At 57.0% G+C, this 16,081-nt stretch overlaps 1 protein-coding gene across 1 annotated transcript in view; it reads right to left on the minus strand.

Annotated features, from left to right (window-relative positions):
* The window catches only part of CARD11 (caspase recruitment domain family member 11), a 114,857-nt gene extending 99,848 nt beyond the window's left edge, over positions 1-15,009 (minus strand). The window contains exon 1 of the mRNA XM_058285707.2: positions 14,832-15,009. The gene's annotated coding sequence lies outside the window, so the exon portion shown is untranslated. The remainder of the gene's footprint in view (positions 1-14,831) is intronic.
* Positions 15,010-16,081: the final 1,072 nt, after the last annotated feature.

The following is a 16,081-nucleotide window of genomic DNA, read 5'->3' on the forward strand; positions in this document are numbered from 1 at the left end:
GGCGCCGCCAACCTGCTTCCCACAGTGACTGCACCCTTTTACACTGCCATCATGATTTCTTTTTTCAATCACCAAATGCAGTAGAAATTCAGAGGAGGGAGCAGTGACGGAGGAAGCTGCCAGGGAAGGTTTCGTGGGGCTTGGGTGAGGTTGCAGGAAGGCGCAGTTTGCTCAGGCAGAGAGGCAGGCGGCAGGCATGGCCGAGGGCAGGCGCGGGTGACGCCGCGGGAGGCGCAGTCTGAGGCTCGCTGGGGCTGACCACGCTTAGTTAGGCGCAGGCAGTTTGCTTCTCTGGTGGCTGGAGGTCCCTTGGTGCAGAGGTGAGCCACAGGCACGGTGCCCAACTCAGCCCTCCCTGGCCCCGGCATAGTCACCTGCATAGGTCACCTGCACAGTCACCTGCGCAGGTACCTGCACAGGTCACCTGCAGACTCACCTGCAGAGTCACTTGCTTGTCACTTGCATAGGTCACCTGCCCCTTTTCCCGTAAGTGTCTAATGGACAATCTGCAGTAGGAGGCAGAGGGGGTGGGAGGGAGAGTGGGTGGGCCTGACAAGAAAGGGATTCCTTTGTCCAACCTCTTCTTTCAAGGCGCATCCACCTTCGGCACTCGTAAAAGAGACCTGCCGAGCAGGCAGGACCCCAGACCAGCTTTAACGTGCGACCGAACCGGGAAGCGAGCAAGCCATTGCTCCTTCTCTCTCTGGCTTTAAAATGATCTTCTGGAAGCTCCCACCGTGGGTCAAGCAGAGCCAATTAAAGAAAAATTAACTCCACATCATGCCCACCTCTAATGACAGCGACGGCAGGGAAGGCACAAACCTTAGCTGCCTCTTCCGTAGCAAACCCTCTAATGCTGCTTTGGACACCAAAGGGCTGTGCGTTAAGTCTCCACCGAGTCCCCGGGGCTGGCCGCGGGCCGCTGGGGCCAGTGGGCAGGGGCAGGCGTTGGGCCCCTGGCTCGTGGGCTCGCACACGCATGGAGGCTGGGGTCTCACCCAGGTGAGGAAGGGTCGGCAGGACCCCCGAGGGGTCTTCAGCCCCGGAGGAGCCCAGGCCAGCCTCCCCTCTGGCCGCCCGGGAGGCCAGCACAGGGACGGCCCAGCTCCCGCAGCTACTCTGCCCGCGGCGCTTCAAGGCTGACTCCAGAACCAGCCGCAGGAAGTCACTGAGCCTGCTGAGACGCAGCAGCATTCGGCACGTGTTCACAGAGGCCTTCGTCCAGGAATCACAGACTCCTGGCCCACCCCCGCTAATGAACACCTGTGGCTTCCAGGTGCGAACTCAGCCGCTTGGCCAGCCGGCGGACGAGAGCCCCCTGTGCCCCCATCCCTCAGTTATTAACTGTAACAAACTCTAAGGCCTGGCTCCTAGAAAAAGCATATACCTGGAATGTCCAGTTAAAGGGACGTGCAGCTGCCCATCTCTGGTCACCTGGGAGGACAGCCTCGACCCTTTAGATAAAATGAGACATCGGAAGACCTGAGCACCTGGGGAAATGTCTAGGGGGGATGGAGCCCCTTCCACGGCCCTCGTGTCTTGGGTGACCTTTCACTGTTTCTTGTCCCACGCCAGTCCTGAGTCCTAGTCCGTGCCCGGACTGAGTGATTCAATTCAGTTGACAATGTCACTGCCCAGGGCTGAGCTCAGCCAGGAAGGGTGGCTGGTGGGGGCCCCCGTGAAAGAGGCGTGTGCTGCCGGCACCGGCTCATGGACTGTGGAGGGTCACACTTTCAGGTAGACGGGTGGACAGATGAAATGCTAGGGGAGGGGGAAGCAGATTTGACTCAATTGATAGAGCATCTGCCCACCACATGGGAGGTCCAGGGTTCAAACCCAAGGCCTCCTGACCCGTGTGCAGCTGGCCCATGCGCAGTGCTGATATGCGCAAGGAGTGCTGTGCCACGTAGGGGTGTCCCCCATGAAGGGGAGTCCCATGCACAAGGAGTGCACCCCTCAAGGAGAGCCAGTGCAGCCTGCCCAGGAGTGGCACCACACACACAGAGAGCTGACATAGTAAGATGATGCAACAAAAAAGAGACACAGGGAAGCAGACTTGGCCCAGTGGTTAGGGCGTCCGTCTACCACATGGGAGGTCTGCGGTTCAAACCCCGGGCCTCCTTGACCCGTGTGCAGCTGGCCCATGCAGTGCTGATGCGCGCAAGGAGTGCCGTGCCATGCAGGGGTGTCCCTGCGTAGGGGAGCCCCACGCACAAGGAGTGCGCCCCGTAAGGAGAGCCATTCAGCGCGAAAGAAAGTGCAGCCTGTCCAGGAATGGTGCTGCCCACATGGAGAGCTGACACAACAAGATGACATAACAAAAAGAAACACAGATTCCTGTGCCGCTGACAACAACAGAAGCGGACAAAGAAGAACATGCAGCAAATAGACACAGAAACAGACAACTGGGGCGGGGGGTGGGGGGGGAGAGAAATAAATAAATAAATCTTTAAAAAAAAAAGAAAGCCACAGATTCCCCGTGCCACTAGCAAAGAATGCAAGCAGACAAAGAAGAACACACAGCGAACTGACACAGAGAGCAGACAACTGGGGGTGGGGGTGGGGAGGGAAGGGGAAAGAAATAAATTAAAAATAAATGTTAGAAAAAAAAGAGAAATGTCAGGGGAGAGCCAGGGATGGGCAAACATACTACCCCTCTGAGCAATGCACAAATCACCTCAAACCTTGAGGCTTCTAACAACCCATCAGATTATCCAAAACATGGAGTGCTTGCGACAGTGTTCCGGTACTTTCCCCGAGAGACCAACCATGCGCATCCAAAATAATGTCCTGGTGTTACAGCATGGAACCTACACTCAGTGCATAGAGACGTACTTTTTGTCCCTCGGGATCTTTTCTGGTTCTCCTAAACGTACTCCAAGCTCTTGACCGTGGACTTCTAGAGGCCGTGGGCTTTCTTATCTGAATCTGAATCACCTGTGGAGCTTTGGGGACGCAGTGCTTATAAGCAGCATTTTTCACAGTAGCAAAAAGTGCAAGCAACCCAAATGTTCATAAACGGGTAAGTGGATAAACAAAATGTGGTCTACCCTTCGATGGACTATTATTCAGCCATAAGAAGGAATGAGGCTCTGCTATGTGCTATAACGTGCAGCACATCCCCTTTGGGGGTTGCCTCGGCTGGAAAGAGCCACCTCCTCCAAGGTCACGCCCTTCCCAGGCAGCCCACAACCCAAAGTCTGATGAATGTGGAATGAGAAACACAGTCTATCATTTACCTTGGACCTGTTTCAGGCTGTGCTAATTATAACAATGGAAACAATATTTTTGACTTGTCCCCTTTCTCCAAAGGAACTCAGGTGGTCTCTAAGAACCTTGCATGTGCATACAAAGGGTCTGGGCTTCTTGTTCAAGTGCAGATTCTGACTCAGCGCATGCAGGGTGGGGCCTGGGCTTCTGCGTTTCTAACCAGCAACCCAGGACGCGATGCCACTGGTCCATGGACCGCACTTGGAGTAGCAAAGGGGCAGAAGGAAGCATTTTTAGGGGTTCTACGGCTTCACTTACTTGTGACTACATGGGTATACAACTGCATCGTAAGTCACTTAAATTGGATGCATTTTATTGAATGGGAATTATACTTCATCAAAGTTGACTGTAAAAGAGAAAAATCAAGTCTATATAGATTATAGGTCTAAATGTGAAACATGAAACAATAAAGCTTCTAGAAGAAACATACACCTTGGGATAGGCAAAAGTTTTCTTAAACGGGACTCAGAAAGAGCTAACCCTAAGGAAACAAGCACACATGAATTGGACTACATTAAAATGAAAAAGTTCTGTTCATCAGAAGACTCTATTAAGAGAGTGAAAAGGCAAGCCAAAGAGTGGGGAAAGAGATCTGTAATGCATATATCTGACAAAGGACTTGTACCCATAACATATGAAGAACTTCTGTAATTCAGTGAAAAAAAGACAACTCATTAGAAAAATGGGCAAAATGCTTGAACAAACGCTTCAGGGGTCTTCTCAAGGAGGACACGCAAAATGGGCAACAAACACATGAAAAGGTGTTTTGACTTACTTATTCATAAAACCCATAAAAGAGTATGAACACACACCCAGCAGAAGGGCTACACTGAAGAGGCAGCGAGCACTGCGTGTGGGTGAGGATGGGGAACTGCCACCCACTGACGGTGTGAGTGGAGATCGGAACATCCTTGAAAACTACTCAACAAAAAGCACATCCATAAGAGCTGAACATAAACAGACCCCAAGATGTAGAATATCCACTCTTGGGTGGAATTACAAACACATGTCTCCAAAAGGCATATCTAAAAAAATGTTGATAGCATTAATCATAAGAGCCGAAAGCTGGAAACAAATGTCCGTCAATAGTAAAACAGATAGAATGTGGAAGAGTCACAAAACGGAATATCACAGGCAGTGAAAAATTAATGAACTGCTGCATACAACATGGGTGAAGTTCGCGTAGCCAGATAAAAGACAGGGCACCCAATCAAATTTATATTGCACGGAAATGACAATTGCTTTTTAAGCATAAGAACATCTGTGTGATATTTAGGACTTACACTAAAAATTTATCTTTGAGGCGTCTTGTTCTGCTTTTTGGGTGTTGGTGTCGTGGGCGCGTTCGCCACGCGGCACTTCACCGAGCTGCCCACTTAGCATTTGCGCGCTGCTCTCGTATGTATATTGTACTCTGAGGCAAAGTCTGTTAGAAATGACAACCAGGTGGTGCCCGGCCTGCGTCACTCGATGAGGGCCCTGCCTCTGGCCCAGAGTCTCCCCGGGGTCAGGACCCTCCCACCCTGGGCGTTCACCCCGGCCCGTGGCCCTCCTGCTCACGGACGGCGCCCACCCCCTGGCGCCATGCCCCAGAGCGCTCGTTGGCTCCGCTGCCCCACATCTTCCCATCTGTGGTCCAGGGACGCGGAGCACAGGCTCCCGCACCGCTGGACTTCTCACGCCGGGTTCCCCGCTTCCACGCCGGCTCCGCCCGGCAAGATCCTCTTAGGTTTTCCAGCCTCGTTTCAGCCGCTCTGCTCTGAGAGGCCTTTGCGGACTTCCCAGGGCCCCCGTGTCCCCGCCGTCAGCCCCGTCTTCGTTCCGGGCCTCCTTCGCCGCGGCGGTGCCGGTGCCCGTGCGCAGACCGCGCAGGCCAGCTGGGGCGGGGACCCCGCTGCAGCACCCGGCCGAGGGCCCCGGGGAGGGGCAGACACGGGCCTGTGTTAGGCGGGGGAACACGAGGGCAGCCCTGGCCGAGGACGCGCACGTCCAGGGACCAGGCTAAAGACGGAAGGAGGCGCTCTGCCAGCTCACGAAGGCTTTTAGACGTGGACGGGCACCAGGCCACCTGCTGGCCAGCGGCGTGCAGCCACGTCGCAACTGCCCCGTCACCGCTTTCTGCGGTCCGATAGTGGGCTCTCGTCTCATTGCCAGGGGCCCCGTTTCACGGCTCGGGAGCTCAGCGCCCCGACCGGCAGGGGTAGGGCCCCCACTCGCTGCACACTTGGTATTCTGTGACTAACACCGGCCCACGGATCACAAAGTGCCCGGGGGAACAGCAAATCCAGCGGAGTGCCAGCTGCCCACCAGGCACGGGCAGCGTTTTGAATCATGCACCTTTCTGGAACCTCTCAAAATGGTCTCCGTGGGTGGCTGCCCCTCTCCCACGGAACGGGCCGGTCGGAAAGAGGCGCTACCCAAGCACCTAAACACGGCGATCAGCGCTTTGCGGGGGTTCTCGGCTCCTGCCTGAGATTTTCAGGTTTTAAACAAAACAAAAATCTGATTCACTGTTTCCAGTCCTACAGGAAATTCAAGTCCTTTATTTTTCTGCCGCTTTAAAAAAAGAAGAAAAAAAAAAGGAAATGAAAAAAAAAAAAAATCAAACCAGAAAACACACACGCACACCTCTGGGTCTTAGAAGAGTTGTGGGTGCTTCTCATTTCACACAGCGCTAAACACTGCTCATGACGAAGGCTGCAGAGTGGAGCCCCAAAGTACAGGACAGAAGGAAATGAAATGCATTACAATAAAACGCACGCGCTAATAAATAAGAGGCCCGGCAATGCATTCAACTCAGGACACACCACTGGCAAGAAGAAATGCCCCAAAGCTTTGCTTAAACCAAATAATATCAGAACAGATGGCTCCCCTGGGTCTCCGGGAAAAGTTAATACATCCAGGAGCCTGCAAACGGAGGCTCTGTCGGGGATTTTGGCAGAAAACATGGGGCATTACCAGCATTCAAGGTGAAGGAAGGAGAACTGGTAGATTCAGGGACAGGGATTTTTCATCAGGTAACTAAAATAAATGCATCTGGTAACCTCCCCTGATGCCTCCAGGCTGCAGGGCACGTAGGCGCTCCAGAAACTAACCAGAGCTGCACTCGGGGGCACTGCTGGGAAAGCTGCTGCCCCCCACCTGCCCAGCTGGGGAATTAATTCGACCACAGAGATTTGGACAGTGAGGTTGGCCCCTTAAGGGAGATTAAAACGTCCTCTGGGAAGGATTCCACCCCCCACCACCACCGATGTGCAGCAGCATCAAGCGCTGGGGACCAGGATGGCACGGGGCGCGCCGGGCTCCATTCTGCAAGCCACACACTGTGGGGCCGGCCGAGGACCCCGAGTGCTGCTTCCGGCTCCCACCACCCAGTGGTTGTTACAGATGCTGAGATCTCCAAGCACAGCAAGACCCCAGCCCTCATGCACCATCCGTATTATCCATTTCTCATCATCCCCGGAGAAATCCAAATGGCACTGTTTTGCCAAAGGAGGGAAAAATAAAAGGAGTCCCTTACAGGTGAAAGCAAAGACTCTTGCCCAGTCCAGTAACATGGTTCAGGGAGGGCATGGTTGCCACGAACAAATGAGAAAGGTCAGTTAATAACAGCAAAGCCCCACGTCGATACAGTGTTTGCCATTGTCAAGGCGATTTTTCAGCCACTATCCCACAGGTGCCTCAAGAGCATTTTGTGTAGTAGGAAGGTGGGGATTATTTAGCTCCGTCTTCTTGGGAAGAAACAAAATCTTGGGACAGTGAAGTGATTTGCTCAAGGTTACACAGCAGCCATGGAAATCTGAAGCTGCAAAGGGTTCTCAAGATGATCAAGGGCAGGAATGACTAACAAGCTAAGATTTTCAGTTTCACACCCATGGCAGACATCAGTAATCGACCGCAGAACTCGCTTCCACCTGGATCCTTTTCAACACGGGTTCCTAGCAAGGCATTACCAGTTGATTGTGATCAGCCTTCCACATGAAACTTATTCACTTCCCAGAGACTTGTCTAATCTCACTTTGGCCAAGACTACCCAACGGGTCCACAGCCCAGAACCCAAATCCTCTTCCTCTGAGCCCAGTGGTGGTGTACCCCATTTGCTGGGCAAATAAGTCCCCACCTAAGGGGCATTCACAAGGCCTGAGAATGACATGCTCTGTGACCTAGCCAGAACACCTGGTTTGTGTGCATGTGTGGAACAACAAGTGGACCAATTACTATCACTAAGAGAGGAGTCCAAGATAACTCCAAGGTGTTTTAGCCTGAGCAACCGGCAGGGTGGAAGAGAGGATTTGAGGATCGAAGAATCAGAATTAGCTGTCCAGTAGACACGTCGAGCGGGCAGTTGGGTGGAGAGTCTGGGGCTCAGGAGCGAGGCTGGGCAGGAGACATCAGCTGGGAGTCGTTAGCACAGAGATGGTTTTAAAGCCATGGGAATGCCGGTGGCCACCAGGGAGGAGAGCAGAGAGGAGCCCAGGGACAGAGCCCTGGACACTTGGACCCGGGGGGTCAAGGGTAAGAAGGAATCAGAAAGGAGAGCCTGGGAAGGGGTGGCCAGTTAGGCAGGAGAAAGACCAGAGTGTGGGGGCCTGAGGCCAAATGACCGTGGCGTTTGAAGGCAGAGAGGAGGATCGGCTGTGTCAAAGGCTGCTAGAAAGGCCAAGTTCCAGAAGGACTAAGAAGTGACCACTGGTGGAGCTGCTGGTGACTTCGATAAGCTGTTTAAATTGAGCGCTGGATGGGCACTGCTGGTGGAAATACAAAATGGTGCAGCCACTGAGGTTCCTCAGAAAGTTAAATACAGAATTACCAGGTGACCCAGCAATCCCCCTCCTAGGAATATCCCAGTCCCTCATGCACTTACGTTCACAGCAGCATTACCCACAAGAGCCAAAAGGTGGAAGCCACCCAAGTGCCCATCGACAGAGGAATGGATAAAGAAAATGTGGTCTAACCACACAGCTGTGTGGTCACCCATGGTCATCCATGCCACAACGTGGCTGAACCTTGAAGTCATCATCCGAGTGAAAGAAGCCAGGCACAAAGGGACAGACACTGCCTGATTCCACTTATATGAAATACCTAGCATAACACAATTCGGAGAGATGGAAAGTAGATGAGAGGTTCCCGGGGGCTGCGGGAGCAGGGAATGGGGAGCTATTGCTCAGTGGGAACTGACTTTCTGTTTGGGGGGGTGGACAGTTCTGGAAATAGCGATGATGTTACGCAACACGGTGAATACTCTGTATGCTACTGAAGCATATGCTCAAAATGCTTAAAATGGTAAATTGTAAGTCACATACATTTTACCACAATTTAAAAAAAAGAAAAAAAGGTGACTGCTAGGGGGCCAAAGGCTGGCTGGAGGGGAGGAGAGGGCCTGGGGATAACGAGTGTTGACAACCGTTATTTTCAAAGAGATTTGCTGCGAAGGGCACAGAGAAATGTGATGAGAGCTAGAGAGAAATATGAAATCAAGACAGGTTTGTATTTTTTAAAAGATGGTTGAAATTGCAGAATATTTGCAGTCTAGGGGAAATTGACGATGCAGGAGAAGAGGGAGACAGTTGTTGGCCAAGGGTCTCCGGTGGGCTCTGGTGTCTGTGCAGAGGGGCAGACCTGGGCGGCAGGCAGGTGGGTCAACCGGGGCGGGGATGGCGCGGGGCGACGGGGTGGGAGGGTGGGGGCTGGAGGGGTGGCCCGTGGGAAAAGTACAGGCAGTGCAAGGGGAAGGGGTGGCCTCAGCTGGCAGTGGGGAGGGCTTCGCATGCCCCAAACGTAAAAGGCTAGAAATGATAGAAATTTTCTGTACGAGGTGAAGGGGGGAAACGGTGGATCTGTTCTCTGCGAGCAGCCCCTGCTCCTGCTGTGGCCAGCATCTCAGGACCACTTCCCCCAGCCCCTGCCCCTGGAGAACACACTGTGTCCAGACTGGGCGCACCTGGTCTCCAGGCTCTACGAGGCCTGTCCTGGAATCCTTGGGGAAAGGCGTTCCAGAGACGGAGAACTCAGGCGGGGACGGGGCAGTGCCCACGCCCCAGCCGATTCACCTGCCCATAGGACCGTGCGCCTGGGCGCCCAGAGGCGCCGAGGTTAACACGGGGGGCTTGGAAAAGCAGCTAAGAACTAGGGCAGAAGGCTGGAAAGAAGCGCCAGGTATCTACGAGTCAACTGAACCAACTACGTTCAGATCCCCTTTCTAAAAAAGGCCATTTCTTCTTAAAAGTCTTCCATGAATCGCAAATGATGTCCACGAAACACAGTTTCCCCGCATGTCAATGTTTAGCTGCTAAAATAACAACTTACTAAACTTCAGATAATGCTGGCACGGGTCTCTGTCCTCAGGTTAAAAAAATATCTGGGTCACCGCCACCAGGATCTGTACAAGGATGGCCCCGCGGCTTTCTCGTAAAATAGCCCCAACACGCGTGAGCACAGATGCTGGCAGGAGTAGAATGGGTAAACACATGGTGGCAGTCCTGCAAGACAATGCCCTGCAGGGGTGAAATGACAACCCAAACCACCGCCACGCCCAGTGGGCGAAGCTCACAGACAGGGTGACGCGGGAAAGGAGCTGCAGGGAGAGGACACGGGTGCTGCCAGGAGGGCGGGAAGCAGGGATTGTACAAGAGCGTTCACTGCGGAGCCGAAAGGCGGAAGCTGCACAGACGTCCAGCCACGGAGGAGCGGGTCAGGAAAACGGGCTCTCTCCACACGACAGAACATCACCCAGCCGTCAACGGGAACGACGTCTGGGCCACGCTGCAGCTGGAGGAAGCGGGAAGGTGTTATGCTGAGCGGCAGCCGCCAGACACGCTGGGACAGATATTGTACGATTCCACTTACAAGAAACATCAAGAATTAGCAAATCCGTGGAGAGAGAAAATAGGTTGGAGGTTACCAGGGGCGAGGGGAGGGGAAGTGGGGAACGACTGCTTCTGGGGTGCAGAGGTTCTGCTTGGGGGGGATGGAAGAGTTTGGGCGACGGGTGGTGGTGATGGCAGCACAACAGGTGCCACTGAATCACACACTTGAACGTGGTTAACGTGGGACATTTGTGATCTATGAGTTACTACAGTGCGACTTTTAGAAGAGGACGTACTGTGTAATTGCATTTATGTGAAGTTCAACGACAGGCAAATGATGGTGATGGGTGTTGGAAGAGTGGGGGAAGGCTGGTGATGGGAAGGGGGCAAGGGGAGTCCTGGGTGGGCTGGAAGGGACCTATTTCCTGATCTGGATGGTGGTGACACAGGTGTAAAAATTCTTCACGCTGCACTCTTAAGATTTGTCTGCCTACTGTGTGTGTGCTGTACCTTAATAAAAAGTCCCTTTTCTTACACATGGGTCATCACTTATGCCTTTCGATAGCAACAGAGCCCTGTCATTTCTAGCTTAGCTCAGTTACAGCGACGCACGGAAAGTCACTGCCAGAGAGGAAGAGTGCCGGGTGCTGGGAAAGCGGGGGCTTCGTCAGCTTCGGAGGGTCGAGACGACCCCGCCTCCTCTTAAACCTGCTTCCCAATGTTCTCTTAATCATAAAACTGATAGAAGCTAGGGTAAAAAAAACCAAGCGGAAGAGAAGGACATAAAATAAGTGTAAAAATGCTTCCCCGCCGCTCTCCAGCCCCTCCCCAGAGTTCCCTGCTGGTAATGTTCCTTACATGAGCCAGTGTTTTCTTCCGGAAGCTTTCCCCATGTCCCCGCAGGCCCCGCTGCTTCTCACGAGTGGCCTGGCAGGATCCCGTGGCCGTCCTGCCCTTGCTTGTGTCCAGCTCTCCCCTGGAGGAACTAACGCTTCGGCGCACATCCTCGTGGGAAAATCGTGGCACCATGTCCAAGTGCCCCGTGAGATAGGTCCTCAGAAGCGGGTTTTCTCGTTTATCATGCCGGCGCCCACTGTCAAATCCGCCGCGTGCACGTGTCTGTTTCCCTGCACCCCTGCCAGTGAGGACTCGCCAGCCTTCTTGACCTTTGCCAGTCTGAAGGGTGAAAGCGGCAGGCCTCTGCTGTAGTACCGCACATTTATTCAGTTATAAACGAGGTAGGCTGACGAGTCTGCCCGTATCCTGCTTGTTCATGTCCTTTACCATTTATCTACCAGGCTGAGTTCCTGAGTAGGGGGGTTGGCAAACTACAGCCAGGGGCCCAATCCTGGGGTCCGGCCCGAGTCCCCCACGCTTGTGGGTCACAAGGGTACGGAGGCTAGGGCACAGAGCCCGTGGACCGCAAAGCCCAAAATTGTCACCGTCGGGCCCTTTGTAGAACACGTTGGCCGAATCCTGCGTCTAATCGACTTAGCAGAGCTCTTTGCAAACCAGGGCAACAGCTCTTCATCACGTATATTCTGGTTTCCACTGAACTCGCCCCTCCGTTCTACCCGCTGTCCCCAATTTCAACAACCCCGTCGGAAGCCCCACTTGAAAGCACAAGACCCCTCACCCCTCCTGCGCACGGTACTCTGGGAAAAACACTTTGCTTTTCATTCATTCAGGGGCAGGATTTCTGCACCCGCTGTACGCGCGGGCAGTTGAGGCCCAGTGCTGTCCGGTGACTTTCCTAAGGTCACACAGCCCTCGGGGGTGGGACCCCAAGTCCAGAGATCTTTCCACGATTGCAACTTGCCTCTTGCTGGACCAGACAGCCCAGGGATGGCAGCGACCGTGAAGAGCAGATCAGGTCGTGCGGCGGCTTGGACACCACCAGGGTGGGTGGGGATGGGGGAGAGAGCGTGGGGACACACCCCATCCCGCTGCCACCCTCTGTGTGTGTGAGGATTGCACATTCCCGGGCCGCGCCGGGTCGGGGAGGAGAGCAGGGACCGCGGGGGCGGAGGGAGGGGGCAGAGCCCTCTCTGGGAGTGCGTCTTGCCCGCCACGTCCCTGGCTGGCTGTAGGACAGGTGTCCTCGGGGCTGGACCTCGGGCTGGAGAGGGGGCGCGGAGGCACAAATTGGAGCAGGCAGGCCTCCGAGAAGGATCATGACCCTTGGCACAGGGCCAAGGACACCTACGACGTTATCATCTCCAAAAAGGTTCCCTTCTCGAGAAGAGCTGCCCGGTTAAACCTCGGACCTAAGAGCAGCAGGGCCTCGGGAGAGCCCCGGGGCCAGGCCCCGGGCGTGTTTCTTGCACGTCACATGAGCTGGGCGCGCGCTTGCCACGTGGCATGCACGATGCAGAGGGAAGCCTCTGGAAGCTTGCTTCAGTTTCCTTCAGCAGAAAAGAGTTCTTAAGGGGCTAACTCGCAAGTTGTCTTCTCGTTTCCTTGACGCCCCCTATTTAAATCCGCGCAGCTATTCCCTAGACAGATGGGACGGGACGGAATGGCCACGGGAGCGAGAGGGCCACCGCCAGGCAGGCAAGCAGAGCGACCCGCCCGGAGGTGGCCTCGGTTAAGGCTCGTGGAGGCCACGTGAGGCTGGAACGACGGACGAGGAGACCGAGCTGAACCGGAACCGTTCACCGCCCCCCCAGATGATGTCACCCCGCGCTTTTTCTCATGTTACGCTCGGCGCAGCTCCCAGCGCTGACGCTGATCGGTACAAACGCCCCGATTTCACGCTTATAAATGGCTCTGGGCGGCGGCTGCTGATGGCCCCGCCTGAGGTCCCGCAGCTAGCCAAGGTGAACGGTCGAGACTTGAACTCGGACCACAGCATGCTGCCCTCCTTGCTCCCCCAAGAGGGGACGCGGGCTGCCTTTGGCCGTCCTCACCCTTTTAGGGCCGCAGTCCCGTTCGGCCCGTGTCACGCTCCGCGTCGGGGAGCACAAGGCCCGGCCCGCGCGGGCCCCTGCGCCTGCCCGCCGTGCCCAAGAGGCCCCCCGCCGCCTTCCCGGCGCGCACGGGGGCGGGGGCAGCCAGGCACCTCTCAGGGCGGCTTCCAGGGGGCTCCACGTCGCGCCGTTGGCTGCCTCTTTTCCTCGTCAGCAGCTGAACATGATTTGGCCCCGAGCTGGCCTTTCCCCCCGGGAAGAGCCCCAGGAGCCTCTAGCTCTCTGCAGCCCCTGCCCCCGCGGCCACCAAACCACACTCGCGCTGCCGTGGGTCCCGTGAAGCCAGCCCTGTCTTGGGAGGTGGAGAAGCTGCACGGGGACGTGGACAGCGGGGCTCCGACCTTACCCGGGTGGCGCCGCCCCGGCCCGAGCCCGCCGGCTCACCGGCTCTGGCCCAGGCGCCGTCCCCCTCCTCTGGTGGCGCCGTGGTCACGGCACATGTGGACGGTACACCCTGAACTATTTCGGGCAAGGAGCGCTGGGACCCCCCTCCCGCCCCCACCCCCGGGTGCCAGGCACAAGGCCACGCACCGGGTACCACCGACGGATTCCAACCAGAATCGTCCATCCAGGGAGAGCCAGGTTCAGAAGCTGAGTTTAGCAACACCCCGTAAGGGATCACGCGGGACTGTGCGGGGCTCCCAGCCTTCTTCTCTGATGCGTTCTTGTCACAATCCGCGTCCCCAAACCGCTTCCCTGGGGTGCGAGGGGCCGCGCACGGGCTGCCCCGGCGGCCAGACGGCTGCGGCAGGATGCTCCTTTCAAGTGGGGGCTCGCGGAGAGCCCCAAAGGGGAGATTTCTAGCCAAATCCAGGCCTTGCAGGAATTCCTGGCACGCCCTGCATACGGGGGAGACCCTGGATGAACCCTTTTTTTCCTTTCGGGGAGGTTGGTAACCTTACACCTTCAGGAGCCACACATCACAGGAGACCTCCTTCTCTTGGGACAGATCAGGGACAGATCAGGAACAGATCAGAGGCTCTGGGAGCAGACCCGGCACTGGAGCGCAGTTTTGTCCTGGCTGCTGGCGCGGTGGCCCGCTGCTAAGCCCGGGTGGCTCTGCCCGCAGGCTCCAGCCTCCGACACCCCTCGCCTCGGCTTCTGGGCGTCCAGGGATGGGGTGCTCCCTGAAGCCTCCTTCTGTGGCCTGCCACAGCCGTCCCCTGCGGCCCCCTCTGGCCCTGAGAGCTTCCTGGTGGCCCCGCCAGCCTGAGTGGTGGGGGGTGGGCTGGCCTGAGGCCACAGGACCTAATCCTGGCTTCCGGGGTGGGAAACGGCCCCTCCACAAGCCGCCCCTCCAGGAGGCTCTCCAGGGAGGGCTGCCCTCGCCCACCCTGGGGGCTGCCCTCCCGCCCGGCGCCTGGCCCCGCCTCCTCAGGAGCTCTGAGTCAGGCCAGGCTGTGGTCTGGAAACTTCCTGTCCTTTCAGGTGTCAGAAAAGGCTCTCTTCCGCCCTGGGGGCAGGTGCACAGAGGGTCGCCTGGCCAGGCAGCCGCCTCTGGAGCCCCCTTCCCAATCCCTGCCCTTCCCTCTGGGGAGCATGGAGGGGGCAGAGCCACCCAGAGACCAGGAGAGAGACGCATGGAGATCCGGGTGCGAGGAGAGCGCCCCCCCACCTGGATCATACCCTGGAGCGCCGTCCCCACTCCGACCCCGCCCCCGCCGCGCCCCCTGGCCTCCCCGCGGGCGCCCACCGCGGCGCCCCCTCCCTTCACGCCCCCTCCTCCCCAGACCCCGCCCCCGCCGCGCCCCCCTCGCTTCCCCCTCGCACCCCCAGCTGCGCCTACCTGGGGCGCTCATGCTCCGCGGGCCGCGGGGGCCGCCGGCCGCGCTGGGCGCCTCCTCCACGCCGGCTGCCGGCTTTCTCCTCGTCCCCGCGGCCCGGTCGGGTCCGAGAGGCGCCCCCCGCCCAGGGGCTGCACTGCAGGGAGGGGCTGCACGCGGCCGGGGTGGGAGTCCGGGGGGCCAGAGAAGGCAAAAGAGAGAAAAAAGAAGAGAAAGTGTGTCATAGGCTGGGAGGGGCGGGGGAGGGAAATGCAAAACCCGACAGGAAGTGAGACTAAAAAAATGCAAAAGGTTAAAAAAGAGATAAGGAAGGAGGTGGGGGTGGGGGGCCGCGTTCTGGTCCAGAGCTTTGGGAGGAGGTGGCGATGAGGGGGGTGGGCCCTGGGGCGGGGGCTTCGGGGGACGGCGGCCGCTGGAGCAGGAATGGGGAGCCCAGTGGCCACAGTGGGCCAGGCCCTGGCTCCAGGTGGGGTGAGGCCGTCCGCCCCGCCCACCCCTGCTCCCTGCACCCACCGACCCCAAGTCGGCCCCACCCAGCTTCAGGTTGGGAGGCTAGGACGGTGGTCCTTTCGGGGGATTTGCAGGCTGCAGAGCTCCCAGGACGTCACTGAAGCTTTGAGCAGAGCCTTTTCCCACAAACCAGGGGCCAGCAGGGACCGGGGCAGCTGTGGGGACACCCGCAGCCTCTTCCTGTCCGCGGCCTTTGATCTGGAGGCTTCCCGGGGCTCACCCTGCCTCCGGCCCCCTCCAGGGCCTGTGAACCCTCTGAGCTGCTCACTGCGAGCCGCTCTGCACCCTCCTCCGCTCCCCGGGGGGCACACACGCCCCGCAGGGCTGCGCCCTTGAAGTTCTGGCGGGTAAGCCTGGTGAGCGAGGGCGGGATTTCTGGACCTCGTCGTGCTCCTGATTCGCCCCAGAGGCTGCCAGAGCCAAGGGTTCTGGGCTGTTGCTTTTTCACGAGAACTACCTATGGTGTGGGAAGGGCCTGAGCGTTTACGTGAACTGCGACCTCAAAAATCTTCTGGGTTCCTCCAAGTTCAACGTGGAGTTACTATATGACCCAGCAATCCCACGTCTAGGTGTAGACCCCAAAGAACTGAAACAGGCACTCAAACAGAAACTTCTACACCGCTGTTCACAGCAGCGTTTTTCACAAGAGCCAAGCGGTGGGAACGGATGGATCCAGAAAATGTGCTCCCCCCACCAGGGGTAGGTCACTCAGTCGTGATGAAGGATGGCCTCTGAGCCACCC

This window comes from Dasypus novemcinctus, chromosome 23, assembly GCF_030445035.2.
Source record: "Dasypus novemcinctus isolate mDasNov1 chromosome 23, mDasNov1.1.hap2, whole genome shotgun sequence".
Lineage (NCBI taxonomy): Eukaryota > Metazoa > Chordata > Mammalia > Cingulata > Dasypodidae > Dasypus > Dasypus novemcinctus.